The sequence below is a fragment of the Hevea brasiliensis genome, chromosome 16 (genome assembly GCF_030052815.1).
Source record: "Hevea brasiliensis isolate MT/VB/25A 57/8 chromosome 16, ASM3005281v1, whole genome shotgun sequence".
In the NCBI taxonomy this organism is placed as follows: domain Eukaryota; kingdom Viridiplantae; phylum Streptophyta; class Magnoliopsida; order Malpighiales; family Euphorbiaceae; genus Hevea; species Hevea brasiliensis.
The window spans coordinates 62,961,195-62,980,047 of record NC_079508.1 but is presented as its reverse complement, the minus strand read 5'-3'; positions in this window follow the sequence as shown (position 1 = coordinate 62,980,047).

Genomic DNA, 18,853 nt, shown 5'->3' with positions numbered 1-18,853 from the left:
ACATTAAATACTTACTATCTTATACAGAGTCAATATGTTTATTATTTTCATTAAATATAAATTAAACTTCTGTACTAAATTAAATCAAAATTTTAAAATAAGTAAAATTAGACTTTTTTTTAAATAAATATGAGAACAAATAGAGCTTTATTCTTTATATATATATATAATAACGAGTTGCACACATGCATTACAATGAAAGAGCGGGCTTGATAAATAAAAAAAGCGGGGGAAAAGGAAAGTAGGCCATTGGGTTAGGCTATATAGGTTGCAAAATAAGCATATAGTTGAATTAATAATAATTGGACTTAGGTCTTTATCATTTTCTGATCTCGTGATTTTTTTTTTATCAGAATAAGCATATTTCATTCATAAAGAGTAAAATACATTATCCAAATCTATTATTAAAGCTATATATTTAGAGTCTAATTAAAATACTAAAGCACATATCATCCTAAAAGCCTAATCCTTACTAGAAACCATAAACAAAACGGATTAACAAAGCCGAAAACATCAAACCTGGTGAGGAGGAGTACTCTTTGTCACACTGAGATGACCAAACCAATGGCCGCAGAGACGGCCACTTAGGGTCACTTAAGAGAGGAAAGCTCCACCAAAGCATAGACAATGCAATAACCATGGAGAGTTTCCAACCTATATCAGCTTCAGGCACTGGCAATCTAGGAAATCATACTCAAAGCCAACATAAATGGACATTGATCATGGAACGGCGGCGAGTCGGAGGAGGCTTGGCAGATTCATGACCGAACTCGAGCACACTAGAATGATCCTTGACCTGCCAGCCAAAGCAGGGAGATCCCTTGTAACCATTCACTAAAATAGAGCAATAAGAAGTCAGGAAAACTGCATCATAAATGTGAAGGTCGAAAAGCCAACATTGCAGAGCTTCCTCCATAACTATGCAACAAAAGCCACATCCAATGGAGAGGTACTAACTCTCCACAAAAGGAGACTAAAGTAAACAAGGAAACTAAAACAGAACAGAAAGGAAATAAACGTAGATTTAAAAAGTAGACAGGGGGAGGGTCGATGGCCAAGAGGCCCGACCTCCCCCGAAAACTAGTACTATGCAGAGAAACTTTAAATTGAAAAGTTGAGAGAAAACTTTATCAACTCACTCCTTTCTTATAACTATGTAAGGGTTAGTATTGCTTGGGAATCTTTAAGTATGACATATATATGCATTCAACTTATAATATCATAAACATCATATATTTATTTTGAGACTTTGGCTTGTGATTGGAATTTTGGATTCTTTGAACAATGTATAACTCCGTATCTAGATTTTTTTTTTTGATATAGTTTTGTTTTATTTTAGGGATCATTTGTTATTAATTATTAGACTTAAAGGTATTTGACCTAACTTATATTTAGTTGGTCAAATCAATTTGTCGGTCATAATTTTAAACTGACATGTTTAATTAAAGTATTTTTAGAATTTTTAAATTATGCTTATAAATAAAAAAAATATGGAGAGAGGAGTTTTTTATTTTGATATTTATGAGTTAGTTTGACAAAATATTTTATTATATTTTCTTCATTTAATTATATTATTAGTCAAAGATTCAAATTAGCCTCTAAAATATACCCAAAAATATGATTAAGCCCTTAAAGAAAGTTCAGACTCAATTGAACCCTCAAAGTTTCAATTAGCATTAATCAAATCCCTTATGTTTTAAATTTGTTCAATTAAACCCAATTTGCATCACGTGCTAGCAAGTGATGAACAGACGTTAAAAACACACATCCATCTATTTTTGCTGCTGTTTCTTCTATGTCCACAATTCAAGCTTCCTTATTTGCAGCTATGAAAGCCAATGAACTGAACTTCTCTATGATATAAGGAATATGACCATTTAGTCCAATTTGATTCATAATAACTCACCCCAAACTCAAAATTATGAATATACAGCCTTCCTCCCAACATTCAACACAAATTCCTCCATACAATATTATCAATATTACCAAAATCGATTCCTTTGATGGCAAGGGTAACAATATACACATTCAAACAAATGAATTTCTTGTGGCATCGAGAAATGGGTTTGTGTATAAGTGGTATGGCGTTAAGATGGGAAGACTCTGAAAATTGTCTCTGTGGAAGGTGGTTTTCGTAGGTCTGTGGAGGTCCAAATGAGAAGCTAGGTTTGGGGGAAGGAACTGTTACAGGTAGTAATGAATCAAGGAAGAGCAATTAATAACAATAAAATTGAATATAAGGCCAGAAGGCATACAACTTCTGGCGATGCTTGGGATATCGTCGGCAATTCTATTTCTGGCCTGTGGAAACTTATCTTCTGCTATTTCTATGTTTTTCTTCTCTACTCTGTGGTTAAGGGGATATTTCTTGAATGATTTATCTTTGAAAATATCTGATGTTTATTTTTATATTTTGACATGGAAAACATCTACGCTTGAGTGTCAAAAGTTTTGATATTATTTTGCCATCATATTTTGCTCATAAAAGAAAAAAAAAAGAATTGATATGTATGTTGGGGATGCATTTACATGATGAGATAAATTGCAATGAAAGTGCACAACTGCACGTGAGATTTTGATTTAAATTGTAAATTTGTCTGTGCTTAAGTCGTCATTTATATGTTGGGATTGAGCGTCGTAAGCTGTTTGATGGGATGCAAAAATGAAACTCTATTTTACGTAGTGGTGTTTAAGTGGCATCGGTGGACCTCTACAATTGAGATTTACGGATAATCTCTGTTAACTTTGGGTTTAAATGTTTCATTTAAGAATTTAGATGGTTCAACTGAACTTTCTTTTAAGTATTTAATTGTACTTTTAGATATACTTTAAGAGCTAATTTAAATTATTAGCTTATATTATTTATTTATTCTCTTATATATTCACTTTAAAAATATATTTTCTTTCAATAATTTAAATATATTATTTGCATTAACTTTAATGAATTTAAAAATTATTTTTTATTAATTTTAATTAAATATTTTTCTATAAGATATTATTTATTTAATTCAAAATTAAATTATCATACAATATAATTAAAATATAGTTTGATAATATTTTAAAAAAATTTTAAGTTAATATAATTTATTAATTAAAAAAATAATTTAGTATCTATTTAGTTATAAATTATTTTTTATTAAAATTTTAACTAATTTATCAATCACTTATAAATATATTTTAATTGAATATTTAATTATTTAAAATTTTAAATAATTATAAATAATAATATTCATAAGTTAATTTTTAACAAATAAGCGGAACACTCCACTAGAAAATACCTTTCAACCACTAATTTTTTCACCATAATGACGGTTTTAATGGAGAGTCAAAAGAAACCTCATTGAAAATTAAGACGGAGGGGCACATGATTTACACGCAAAATATTTTATTCCCAAAAATTGACACATTTTTCAAGTGGCCGAGTCCAGAAACAGGTCCACAAGTGCTGCCTCAATACACAGTTTTAATTTCACACCTAACTGTGATTCAAATCCATACGCACTTGCTTGTTTGGGCAGGACACCCAATTTATTTGCTTAATTATAATAATATTTATATCTAAATTATTATACATAGTCATTTAATTTTATATATATTTTTATAAAAATTTTAAATTTTATTTTTTTATAAAATTTATTAAATTTCAATCTAATTTCACAAAAATTACTTAATTAGAAATTTAAAATTTTTAAATTAATTTATTAATTAAATAATTATTTTATAAATAAAATTATTTTATTTTATTATTTAAAAAATAATATAAAAAATGTATTCAGTTACCTTGTTGTCAAACTTCTTTATTTTTCTATTTTTTCTTTATTAATAATTATAGTTAAGTAATTTTATTTATAAAATAATTAATAAATCAATCGGTTAATTTAAAAATTTTTAATTTTAAATTATAATAATTTTTATAAAATTAAATTAAAATTTAATGAATTTTATAAAAAATAAAATAAAATTGAGTGAATTTTAATGAAAAGAATCCGCGAGTAATAATTACTCAAAAATGTATGTTAAAATCTTATCCTTCCTTAAGCCCTCTTTTGTCAAGAGTTGGTAACAAAATAGTTTTGGCTGTCCCCTTTATTCAAAACGATTGAAAAGAAACATACATCGTCAACGATTCTAAGTCCTGGGGATTTTCTTTTTTAATCCCAGAATCCTTCACCTTCGTTCTCTCGTCAATCAGTGCGTTTCTTTTCATATTTTCCACGTGTACCCTGAAGCTAAAAGCAGGGTGTTTAGTTATAATTCAGTTTGAGATTTATTTAAAAATTAAAATTGAATTAAAATTTTAAAATTTTAATATGATTTTAGTTCGATTCTTTATTATTTTATTTTCAGCTCAGTATAATTCTCGATTATTCGATTTCAATTCGGTTCGGTACGATTTCAATTCGATTATCGGTTCTTAAAATAATTTTATGTAATTATTTTCTTAAAAAATCATACTTGAATTAGCATTTAAGTTTTGAATTGAATTATTAATACATGATATATCATATAATATATATTTTAGCTATACCTAAATTATATAATATTTAATTATAAGATGTATATATAACTTATAATTAAATATATTATATAATATAATAGAATATCATATAATATACATTTAACTATTCACTAATCATATAATATTTAATTATAAGATATAAATATAATTAATAATTAATTAATATATTTATATATTAATATAAGATAATAGTATATTTATAATTAAGAATGATAAGTTAATTTAATGTATTTATAACTAAAATTATTAAAAAAATATAGAAAAATAAAATATAATATTAAGTTATATTTAGTTCATAATTATACATATATACATAAAAATATATAATACTGTAACACCCCGAAATTTTAATTTTTATGAGCATTTTGGTATTTTAATTTTATTTAAATTTTAGGAATTTTTTTGAGATTTTTCGGATTTTAAAAATCGGGTTCGATTTTCCGAAAATATAAACTTTGATGATTTTAAAGACCACGTGGCAAAAACTAAAAATATATTTGGAGTCTACGTATTTTTACGAGTTTTAGAATTTTTGAATTTTGGACCTCGTTTGGTCCGTGAGTAAAAAATTTAAAATTTTGTATTTTGAATCGAACCGGCCGAATCGAACCGGACCGGATCGGACCGGTCGAATCGGACCGGCCCTTTTCCTTCTTCCTTTTTCTTTCCCCGCGCGCGCGTCTCTCTCCCTTTTCTCTCTCGTTTCTCTCTCCTCCCCTCCCCTGCCGCCGGCCAGCCGCCTCCCCTGCGTCCTCCCCTCGCCGGCGCCGCCTCCCGGTAGTCCCGGCCGCGGCCGCCGAGCAGCGGCCGGAAAACGCGCGCGATCTCCCCCCCTGAGCGCGCGCGCCGCTTCGACTTCCTCGGCCAAATCCGGCCGATCTGGCCACCAATTGGACAGGGTTTTGTGTCCAAAATCATCTACTCGGCGAGAGCTTTCCATAGACACCAAGAACGCCGAAATCCATCGAGCGGATTGTCCGATTTTTGCTCGGGAAGATTTTAGCCCATTTCGACTTTTGGGCTAGATTTCTCGAAAACCGTGAATCCCACGAGAAACCGAGGCCACCGACGCTCCATTCGTCGAGAGCTTCGCGCGACATAAATTTGAATTTTTCCGACACCGTTTTTGGTGGGTCCCACGAACCGCGGTGTATTTTCGAGCATTAAATGAGCTTAGAAAATTCTGAAAAATTTATGTACTAACCCCGTGTTATGGGCTTCGTGTAGGTATCCTCGATTCGTGGAAATTCGACGATTGGCCAAGATTCGCAAATTTGGGCGGACAAACCCGTTACCGGAAAAGTCCCCGAATTGGACCGAGGTTTTGGCTAGCCCCCCATTGTCAGACGTCCCGAGCGCGTTCCAGAAGTCGGAATCGGAAAAGGTAAACCCGAACCTTGCTTTTTCGTAATTTTCTAGTGCTTAAATAGGATTAAAAATCCATAAAATATTCGTGGTAGCTTAGAAAATTACGATTCTATTTGCAATAGCTTAGTAATATTGCTAAGGACCGCGGGGCAAAGTTTTATAATTTTTAGAGCTTGTTTGGGCAGTTTTTGCAAAAATGATCAATAATAAGGATTAAATTGAAATTTTGCGTATTTTGATGGGCCCAGGAGGGGCTGTGTAATATGATTGAACTGTTGATATATGGATTGTGAATATAGAAGTGCGTTTTTAGCCCTTTTGCAGGTTGGGTAGGTCCTAGGTATAGGGGAGATTCTGCCGTATTTTCGGCACGACTTAGGACGTAATTGATCTTTTTCTTTGTTTGTATTGAGTCAGATTGTATTAAATAATTGTAATATAATTGTCAGGTGAGCCGGGACAGCCTTCTTCCTCCGCCCAGCCGCCACAGTGATTGTCGTCAAGTCTGTGAGTAAAATATTAATTTTAATTGTAATTTCGATATTATTATATGTTCAGCATGCCCATGCATCACTTATATGCATATATTTATGTAGTTAAACTCTAGGCATGAAGTATGTTGCATTCATAACTGTTAATGTGCCATGAATGTTGTTGTGGTAATTTGGAGCAGTGTGCGTGCGTTGGCGTGCGTGTGATGTGGTGTGGACTATGGATAGGGCCAGGCGATCCACGGCTTGAGTAATTCGCTGGGACCCGATCCTTCGAGGGGTAGTCACGGCTTGAGTAATTCGCTGGGACCCTCGATTTGGTTATTAAGTGGAAGTCCGAGCTTGAGTAATTCGCTGGCACCAGGTTGGATTTAAGAGAGCTGTATAGGGGATCAGCTCCCATATGTTATGATTGATACTACAGGGTGTGTGAGTGCTCCAAATTACCTTTTTGATATTATGATGTGAAAATGTTGTTTATGTTGCATTTCACTCTACAGGGTGCATTAGTTCAGATAGTTATAGAGATTATAGTTAAGATTGATATTTTACTCTCTGAGTCAAACGCTCACTCCTGTTCAAAAATTTTTACAGGCCACAGGAGGATATTTTTTTTTCTGGGTTAACCTGCTTTTATACTTCGCAGGTTGTTTATCGATATTTGTGTAATTTTATTTACTCCTAGAATTTCCGCATGTGTTAGCAGTAATTATTTGAATTTGGTCTGTAATATTATATTCATGTTGGACCTGTAAACTTAATATTTTAAGTCTGTTTTGATGGATTGGATGAGGGAGCTGAGCTCCCATTTATTATTATGTTGATGAGTATGTGGAGGGTGAGCTGAGCTCCCCAATGGATGGTTTATTGTGTTTACAGGTCGGGTGAGTCGAAAACTCCCCGTTGGAAAGTCCATTTTATGGTCGGACTCTGTCCGTTTGTTTTCTTGAATTTGGGCCCAATGGGCCTTAGAGTTGGGTTAATGAACAGTTAGGCTTACTACGGGCCTCGGGGGCTTTAGGCTGGCCCAGGTCCTAGTGCCGGTCCGGCCCATAGGTTGGGTCGTGACAAATGTGGTATCAGAGCCTGGATCCAGATTCTTAGGGAAAAGTTGTCTAAGTGTTGGGAAGAGTCCACTAGGAGTCACATGCGGAAAAATAGGGTTCACATTCGTCTTACATTGTCGTCTTTGCTTCTAGTTTCTGCTTCATATATTGTGTGTAAATATGAGTCTATAGAGCTGTGCAATGTGCAATTTTGAATTTTGTGGGCTAATGCTGCTGAATTTCAGGAAAATGCGTAGAAGCAGGAGAGCTGCCATCGCACGTAACCGGATGTGCTGACGAGGTGTCGGCCAGATGAGGCGCCTGCCCCGAGGAGGCGGGGTAGGAGGCTAGAGCTGCTCAAGTAGAAGAGCAGCTACCCACAGTTCAGGAACAGTCTTTCATGGCACAGGGTCCCATGGACCCCATGGCAGCTACTCTAGCTGGTCTGCAGAGAACCATCGATATGATGGCGCAGTATATGGTCCACCCTCCACAGCAGCAGCAGTCCACCGCACCAAGAGGGGAACCGTACAAACAGATCATAAATTTTAAGAAGTTGGTGCCTGGTACTTATGATGTGTCAGACGATGCATATCGGTTTTTGGATTTCTGCGACGGCGAGAGCAGTCTGATTGGTGATAGAAGATTGATAGAGTGTATGCAGCATGTCATGGGGCCCATGCCTAGACAATGGATGAATGACTACGTGTTACCCCGGATGGAGGGTTTGACATGGGCTCAGTTTGTGGAACTTTTTATCAATCGGTTTGTGCCAGAAAGCTTCAGAGATCAGAAGCAGTGGGCCTTTGAGGCCTTAAGACAGAATGGCAGGTCTGTAGATGAATATGCTACAGAATTTCTGGAATTGAGCAGATATGCCCCTACAGTAGCTACAGAAACTATGAAGGTGAAGAGGTTCCTAAAGGGGCTTGACAGGAGGTATGCGAACCTGGCCATGATGTCGGATCAGTCTTTTGATGTGGTGGTTGATCGAGCCAGACAGATTGAGATTAGCTATGCTGTGGATGACAGCGGAAGAGCAAAGAAAAACAGAGCAGAGGGTTCCTCAGGTGTCCCTTCCATGGGTACTCCGGACAGTGGTGGCCAGGGTAATTACAGAGGAAAGGGTAGGAGCAAGAGAAGTGGTTTCAGACACAGACCACGAGGATTCGCACCGAGTATGAATCAGCGGTGGTCACGATTGAAATCAGCGATTAGGTGCAGTTCAGATCCTCCTTGGCACCTTGTGCACAGTGTGGAAGAGGACATTCGGACTTTGTTTGATGGGATCAGAGTATGCTTGAGTGTAGCCATGAGGTCACTTTGCTAAAGAATGCCCCATGTTCAACGAGCCACAGATGGGGTCACAGGGTTCTGTGGCGATTTTTCCTCTAAAGTTGTACTCGGGCGCTTCCAACATGGCGGCGATCGATTCGATGGCCAGGCGAGGACAAGGGGGCGTGGATTTGGAGGTAGATCAGAGGTAGAAGTCGATGTCGAGTTACGCCACTCGGGGTAGGGTCAAGCTCGGGTTTTCACCACGACCCACCGGGATGGTCAAGCTTCAAATGCGGTTGTGGCGGTATTCTTACAGTGCATTCTTATGAGGCTCGTGTTTTAATAGATCCGGGTGCTACGCACTCATTTGTCTCCCCTGTGTTTGCCATGAGGTTGGGTAGAAACCCTACAACTTTAGAGTGCCCTTTGTCAGTAGCTACCCCACTTAGTGACCACATAGATGTAGACATGGTATTTCCGGGTAGCCCAGTGGTAGTGGATGGAAAGATCCTCCCAGCAGACTTGGTTCCTCTACCAGTAATGGATTTCGATGTAATCTTGGGGATGGATTGGTTGGCAACTCATTATGCCACCTTAGACTGCAGGAACAAAAAGGTATACTTCCACATACCTGGTGTGGAAGAGTTTAGCTTTGATAGTGACAGGAGCGTGGCTCCATATAATTTGGTGTCAGCAATTAGTGCCAGAAAAATGTTGAGGCGTGGATGCCAAGGGTATTTGGCATTGGTGAGAGATACCTCTGTAGAAGGTGTCAGCATGGAAAATGTTCCTGTTGTCAGAGAATTCATGGATGTCTTCCCTGAAGAGCTTCCAGGGTTGCCACCAGAAAGGGGAATAGAGTTTTGTATTGATGTTGTGCAGTGAACAAACCCCATAACCAAGCCACCTTACAGGATGGCACCAGTGAGTGAAAGAGCTGAAGGAGCAACTACAGGAGCTTTTGGACAAGGGTTTCATACGTCCGAGCACTTCACCCTGGGGTGCTCCTGTTTTATTTGTGAGAAAGAAGGATGGGTCATTGAGGTTGTGTATCGACTACAGACAGCTGAACAAGGTGACTGTGAAGAACAAGTATCCACTTCCTCGGATCGATGATTTGTTTGATCAGCTCCAAGGGGCTAGATTCTTTTCCAAGATAGACCTGCGATCAGGCTACCATCAGTTGAGAATCAGGAATGAGGACGTGTCCAAAACGGCTTTCAGGACAAGATATGGTCATTATGAGTTCTTGGTGATGTCTTTTGGACTCACTAATGCACCAGCAGCCTTCATGGACTGATGAGCAGGTGTTCAAGCCATTTTTGGACCGTTTTGTCATCGTATTCATAGATGACATTTTGGTATACTCTCGGACCGAGGAAGAACACGTGTGGCACTTGAGGATGGTGTTGCAGACGTTGAGGGAGCACCAGCTATATGCCAAATTTTCAAAATGTGAATTTTGGCTAGAAAGCATCTCATTCTTGGGACACGTGGTTTCAAGTGACGGTATTCAAGTGGATCCCAAGAAAATTGAAGTCAGAATCGATTGGCTTAGGCCTACAATCCAACGAGGTGCGAAGTTTTAGGTTTAGTGGCTACTACTGAGCGTTTTGTACAAGATTTCTCCGGGATAGCGGCTCCCTAACTAAGTTGACCAGAAGAATGTTCCATTCATTTGGACATATGTGAGGTGAGTTTCCAGAAGCTTAAGGAGTGTCTAACCACTGCCCCTGTGTTGACACTACCTGTGAGTGGTGAAGGATACACCGTGTATTGTGACGCCTCCAGAGTTGGCCTAGGGTGTGTTTTGATGCAGAATGAAAAGGTAGTGGCTTATGCTTCAAGGCAGCTGAAGAGGCATGAGCAGAACTACCCCACCCATGATTTGGAAATGGCGGCTGTAATCTTTGCACTAAAGATCTGGAGACACTATCTGTATGGTGAAGTGTGCGAGATATACACCGACCACAAAAGTTTGAAGTACATCTTCAGCGAGAGGATTTAAACTTAAGGCAGAGGAGATGGATGGAGCTTACGAAAGACTATGATTGCACCATCGGTACCACCACAGGAAGGCCAATGTTGTGGCGGATGCTCTGAGCGAGAAAATCTTACAGCGATTTAGCGCACATTTCAGTAGAGAAGAGACCGTTGATTCGGGAGGTACATGAGTTGATGGATCAAGGTTTAATCCTAGATCTGTCAGATGAGGGGGTATTGTTGGCTCACTTTTCAGTGAGGCCAGACTTGAGAGACAGAGTCAGAGTTTCCCGGCCACGAGACCAACAATTGATGAAGATCATAGAAAGAGTACAAAGGCGAAGGTGGTGAGTTTGGATTTGCCAATGATGGCGCCCTAGTGCAAGGTTCTAGGATATGTGTGCCCGATGTGGACAATCTCAGAAATGAAATCATGCAAGAGGCACACTACACACTTTACAGTGTCCATCCAGGTTCCACCAAGATGTACCATGATGTGAAAGATAGCTATTGGTGGAATGGCATGAAGAGAGACATCGCAGACTTTGTGTCCAAGTGCTTGACTTGTCAGAAGGTGAAGTTTGAACACCAGAGACCGTCAGGGAAGCTGCAAGAGCTCCCTATCCCAGAATGGAAGTGGGAAATGATCACTATGGATTTTGTGACTGGGTTGCCTCGTACCACGCGAGGATATGATTCGATATGGGTAATTGTAGACCGCTTGACCAAATCAGCTCACTTCTTACCTGTGAAGACTACATATTCTGTGGCACAGTATGCCCGGCTCTATATTCGAGAAATAGTCAGATTGCTTGGAGTTCCGGCTTCCATAATATCTGACAGAGGGCCCCAGTTCACTTCTCGATTTTGGAGAAAGTTGCAGGAGGCACTTGGCACACAATTGAACTTGATGCTGACTTTCCACCCTCGACAGACGGACAATCCGAAGGACAATCCAAACATCGAAGACATGCTTCGAATGAGTGTCTTGGATTTTGGAGGTCAATGGGATGAGCAGTTAGCTTTGGTGGAGTTTGCCTACAACAACAGTTATCACTCCAGCATAGGGATGGCACCCTATGAGGCACTATATGGAAGAAAGTGTAGGTCTCCTCTGTGTTGGACAGAAATGGGGGAAGCAAGGGTGCATGATGTAGACCTAGTGCAGTACACTTCAGAGGTAGTTCCTTTAATCGAGAACGATCGAGGACGGCTTTCGATGAAGCGTAAGAGTTATGCGGACCCAGACGGAGGGATGTGGAGTTTGCGATGGCGACTATGTATTCTGAAGGTATCTCCAATGAAGGAGTCATGAGATTCGGAAAGAAGGGCAAGTTGGCACCTCGGTATATCGGACCTTTTGAGGTTCTTGATAGAGTTGGAGCGATTGCCTCTGGTTGGAGCTACCACCCAACCTTTCTCACGTTCATCCCGTGTTTCACATCTTCATGCTCAGGAAATACATTCCCGATCCTTCTCATGTACTGCAGCCGGATGTGATAGAGCTAAAAGAAAATTTGACATTTGAAGAGCAGCCTGTAGCCATAGTGGACTACCAAGTGAGACAGTTGAGATCAAAACAGATCCCTATGGTTAAGGTTTTGTGGAGGAGTCAGTCGGTGGAAGAGTGCACTGGAGTCGAGCGGGACATGCGTAGCAAGTACCCTTATTTGTTCAATGTATAATCATGTGCTTTATTACGCCTTGTGTAAAAATTCGAGGACGAATTTTTACGTAAGAGGAAGAATGTAACACCCCTAAATTTTAATTTTTATGAGCATTTTGGTATTTTAATTTTATTTAAATTTTAGAAATTTTTTGAGATTTTTCGGATTTTAAAAATCGGGTTCGATTTTCCGAAAATATAAACTTTGATGATTTTAAAAATTAATTTAAAGACCACGTGGCAAAACTAAAAATATATTTGGAGTCTACGTATTTTCTTAGTTTTCGAATTTTTGAATTTTGGACCTCGTTTCGGTCCGAGACGAGTAAAAATTCAAAATTTTGTATTTCAAATAGAACCGGCCGAATGGAACCGGACAGGAACGGGCCGGTCGAATCGGACCGGCGCTTGTCCTGCGTCCTTTTTCGTTCCCCGCGCGCGCGACCCTCTCCCCGTCTCTCTCTCTTTTCTCTCTCCTCCCCTCCCACCCCTGACGGCCGCCTCAGTCCCGGCCGGCCGCCCGAGCAGCGGAAAGCGCGCGATCTCCCCGCTGCTGCGCGCCGCTTCGACTTCCTCGGCCAAATCCGGCCGATCCGGCCACCAATTGGACAGGGTCTTGTGTCCAAAATCATCTACTCGGCGAGAGCTTTCCATAGACACCAAGAACGCCGAAATCCATCGAGCGGATTGTCCGATTTGCTCAGGAAGATTTTAGCCCATTTCGACTTTTGGGCTAGATTTCTCGAAAACCGTGAATCCCACGAGAAAACCGAGGCCACCAGCACGCTCCATTCGTCGAGAGCTTCGCAACGACATAAATTTCGAATTTTTCCAACACCGTTTTTCGGTGGGTCCCACAGAACTTCGCAGTGTATTTTCGAGCATTAAATGAGCTTAGAAAATTCTGAAAAATTTATGTACTAACCCCCGTGTTATGGGCTTCGTGTAGGTATCCTCGATTCGCGGAAATTCGACAGTTGACCGAGTCTGCAAATTTCGGGCCAGACAGACCCGTTACCGGAAAAGTCCCCGAATTGGACCGAGGTTTTGGCTAGCCCCCCATTGTCAGACGTCCCGAGCGCGTTCCCGAAGTCGGAATCGGAAAAGGTAAACCCGAACCTTGCTTTTTCGTAATTTTCTAGTGCTTAAATAGGATTAAAAATCCATAAAATATTCGTGGTAGCTTAGAAAATTACGATTCTTTTTGCAATAGCTTAGTAATATTGCTAAGGACCGCGGGGCAAAGTTTTATAATTTTTAGAGCTTGTTTGGGCAGTTTTTGCAAAAATGATCAATAATAAGGACTAAATTGAAATTTTGCGTATTGTGATGGGTGATTGATTTGATGGGCCCAGGAGGGGCTGTGTGATATGATTGAACTGATATATGGATTGTGAATATAGAAGTGCGTTTTTAGCCCTTTTGCGGGTTGGGTAGGTCCTAGGTATAGGGAGACTCTGTAGGATTTTCTAACGACTTAGGGCGTAATTGGTCTTTTACTTAGTTTGTATTGAGTCAAATTGTATTAAATAATTGTAATATAATTGTCGTGAGCGGGACATGCCTTCTTCCTCCATGTGCCACGGTGATTAATCGTCAAAGTCCGTGAGTAAAATATTAATTTTAATTGTAATTTCGATATTATTATATGTTCAGCATGCCCATGCATCACTTATATGCATATATTTATGTAGTTAAACTCTAGGCACGAAGTATGTTGCATTCATAACTGTTAATGTGCCATGAATGTTGTTGTGGTAATTTGGAGCAGTGTGCGTGCGTTGGCGTGCGTGTGATGTGGTGTGGACTATGGATAGGACGGGGTAGTCACGGCTTGAGTAATTCGCTGGGACCCGATCCTTCGAGGGGTAGTCACGGCTTGAGTAATTCGCTGAGACCCTCGATTTGGTTATTAAGTGGAAGTCCGAGCTTGAGTAATTCGGCACGGGTTGGATTTAAGAGAGTGTATAGGGATCAGCTCCCATATGTTATGATTGATACTACAGGGTGTGTGAGTGCTCCAAATTACCTTTTGATGTTATGATGTGAAAATGTTGTTTATGTTGCATTTCACTCTACAGGGTGCATTAGTTCAGATAGTTATAGAGATTATAGTTAAGATTGATATTTTACTCTCTGAGTCGAACGCTCACTCCTGTTCAAAAATTTTTACAGGCCACAGGAGGATATTTTTTTTTCTGGGTTAACCTGCTTTTATACTTCGCAGGTTGTTTATCGATATTTGTGTAATTTTATTTACTCCTAGAATTTTCGCATGTGTTAGCAATAATTATTTGAATTTGGTCTGTAATATTATATTCATGTTGGACCTGTAAACTTAATATTTTAAGTCTGTTTTGATGGATTGGATGAGGGAGCTGAGCTCCCATTTATTATTATGTTGATGAGTATGTGGAGGGTGAGCTGAGCTCCCCAATGGATGGTTTATTGTGTTTACAGGTCGGGTGAGTCGAAAACTCCCCGTTGGAAAGTCCATTTTATGGCCGGACTCTGTCCGTTTGTTTTCTTGAATTTGGGCCCAATGGGCCTTAGAGTTGGGTTAATGAACAGTTAGGCTTACTACGGGCCTCGGGGGTTTTAGGTTGGCCCAGGTCCTAGTGCCGGTCCGGCCCATAAGTTGGGTCGTGACAAATACATTTTAAAAAAAAATATAGAAAAGTATATATATAAATTCAATTATCAGTTTGGTATGGTTCTGATTCGGTTCTTAGTAAATAACCAAAATTCAATTAAAATATTAAAATAAATTCAATTTAATACAGTCCTTATTGATTCGATACGATTCTTCAGAGGGTCTGGAATGTATCTTCAGTATCTGCTGCTTCGTTTCATGACCATGCTTTTTTTTTTTAGTTATGAAATTATGCTTATTTCTAATATATATATATATATATATATAAGGTAACATTCCATTGAAGGATAGAAATAGAAAGCCATATTAGTACAAAAGGCAAGAGAATTAATTAATAGAAATATAGTTTAACTAGCCATATATAAATATAATATAATAAGGGGTCTCATAAAAATTTAAAATTAAGAAATTTCTTACCTATATATTTAGGTGTATAAACATTTAATTAATAAATTATTATTTTATATACATATATTATTATATAGAATTCACTATAATTTAATTAAAATTTAATGATTAATTTAGTGTGTACACCGGGTGTAGACATAGAAGATTCTTGACAAATAAATCAGAAGGGCACGTGATGTACACGGTACACCCACAACCGCCGGAAGGAAAGCAGGACGGCGGGTAACTGGAGCTTTGTCTCTCAATGTTTTAAAATTATACTAAATATAAAAAATTCTATCGTAGTTGTTAAAAAGTTATTTTGTTTTAATTATTAAAAAAATAAATTTACAATATCTTGTAATATTGTAAGTATTACGAAATATTAAAAATACATTTCACATTATTATGTACAAAAAAATTAATTAGAATAAAATAAATTTTAATATATATATTTGTTTATTTTATGACTACCAATTATAATTTAAAAGAATACTTTATAATATTGTATTTAAAATTAATTAATAAAAATAATATCACATTACAACATTTTGTCATTTGATTCTTTTAAATTATCTGAGAAAATAATATCAAAACTCAATAAGTATAAATTTTTATATTATTTTTCCTCTTAAAGAATTCCCAAGCGTTTCACTTTCATCGTATATAATTATAAGATATCAAAAGGATGACATAAATTTTGTTTTATTAAGTAGAGAAATTATTTAATGCATATAATGTATATGCATGTTTTCTCTAAATTTATATTCTCCCTTCTCTTAAAATGATAAATTTTTTTAGAGATTGCTTAATTTTATTAATTATTTCATTTCAGTCATTATATTTAAATTTGTTTCAATAAAATCACTCTTTTTTTTTTCACTAGTAGTCACTAAAACTATACTCTAATAAAATTTTCGGTAAAACTCTTACATGAAATGTCTTACATAGAATTATAAAAAAAAATATTTGTAAATGTTATCAAATATTATCAATTAAAAATTAAATATTATTGCCTTGATTACTTAGAATATATAGATAAAATAATATTTGATAAAGTATTGTTTCTCAATATAGAAAATAGAAAATTGATGCCAATGGAATTAATTGAAAATACTTTATTTAGATTTAGTCTCCATATAAAAAAATATATATTTTTCATGTAAGAATATGTTTTTAAAATTATAGGATCCACTAATTAGTTTCACTAAAATAAATAACTAAATAACAATATTCTTTAAAATAAAAAGACTAATTAATTAATCTCATTAAAATATAATAACTAAATAATAATTTGATTAAACTGAAATTCATTTACTACTAAAAAAGTTAAATGGGAGACTAAACAATTTAATAAATTAAAATTATATAAACTAAATAGTACATATATATGTTTTTAAATAATTTATTATATATATATATATATATGACTGTAGCATGAATTTTAAGAAGAGTCAAAAGAGGCTTAATTTAATTTAATTTGATTTAGTGATTAAAAGTATATGTTAGATTTGAGTTTACACTCCTTTTATATATATATATATATATATATATATATGAGAAATTGTATATTAATTAGATTATTTTATAAAAAATTGTTTATATAAAATAATCAGTTAATAAAAGATGCATATTTGAGTTTCGTTAAATCAAAATTTTAAAAAATAATTTTAATAATTTAATCATTTATATATTTACTTTTCATTTACTTATCATATACAAATTACTTACTAGAACAAGGACTATACAATCCATTTCCCATTATGTAGCAAATTGTGCAACATATTTAGAGTATGTATTCCCGCAATCATATAGATATAAGATTAATTTTTTAAAATTTATACAAAAATTTATATTTATGTGAATATAAACAGCATTAAAAATTCATTGTTGTGAGTACACTTAACATATAGAGTCCAACAAATTATCGTGAAAGATTCTAAGTCTTAGGATCTTTTTTTAAAAAAAAAAAAAAATAGAAGGTAATATTCCATTGAAGTCAAGAAAAAGGAAGGCATATAGTACGAAAGGCAAGTTAATTAATTAATAGACTTAAATATATAAAACAAAATATAGAAAATTCTTGATTATATCATAAGGGTACGTGTCACGTAATCCCACCACCCACAAAGGAGTGTACGTATTAATAATAAACTTTCAATAAATTTAGAATATATTTAGTAAAAAATTTTTAAAAATAAATATTATTTTATATATTTTAAAATCTAATATATATATATATATATATACACACACATATGAAAGTTAAGCACTATAAAATATTGAGTAATATTAAAAATTAAAATTATTTAAGATAGATTTGCGGAGTCTACTCATATGAATGCTCAATTTTGCATTGATTATGCAATTTATTGACCCATATGAAGAAAATATAAAAATTTGCATAACCGTTGATTTTTTTTTAAATATTAATGTTAGAATTATTATTGAGAAAATATATATTTTTAAATATATTAATTAAAATTTTAAAAAATAATTAAACTAATTTTAATATATTTTAATTATAAAAATTTTAAAATTATTTAAAATAATATTTTTTTTGAAAAATAATTTTTTAACTGTAAAACTCAAAAAAAAAAAACAACGCTTGAAGCCCAAAATAAGTTATTTTATTCAAAAAAATTATTAGATACATAATATTTATATATTATCTTTTATAAGTATATAAAATTTATTTTTTATAATATAAAAATAATTTATTTTTTTATAAAAAGACATTGTTTTTTTAATATTCTTAGTGCCCTCTTGAAACGCATTAGACGGTGGAATTGTAGGCTTCCCTTCAATTTTCTTAATTCCGTCCAAAACGTCAAAATCACGTGTTGAAAAACAAAATCACAACATTAAAAACGTAAAAAGACTTGTTTGACTCTTCTTAAAATCCATGCCATAGTCACAACATTCATATATTTTATTTTTATTAATTTATTATTTTATAAATAATTTATTAAAATCACCATTATAGATCATAATTAACTAAGTGCTTGTGTGCTGCATAATTTATTTATAAATTTTTAATATAATTTTATTTTTAAAATATTTTTATAATATATTAAATAAAAGAAAGTTTAAAAAATTAAAAATTGAAATAAATATTGATAAAATATCAAATATTTTCATTAAAAACTACTTTTTAAATAATAAAATAATTAATTGTGATGCCAACATTTAGACAACTCCGGTTTAAGTATAAAAATATGTGGGTGTTAATTGGAATTTAGAGTTTAAAAATATTATTATTTACTTAAAATAAATTATTAAACACTAAATAAAAGTATTAAAATAATTATTAAAAAATATGAATTAATGTAATAATTGTATCAATAATATTTTGTAAAGTAAAAATAATTATATAGGAAAAAGTTATATTTTATTAAAATAACTATTAATTAGTAATAATTTTTTAATGGATATTATGTGCATCACACCGTGAACAGAAAA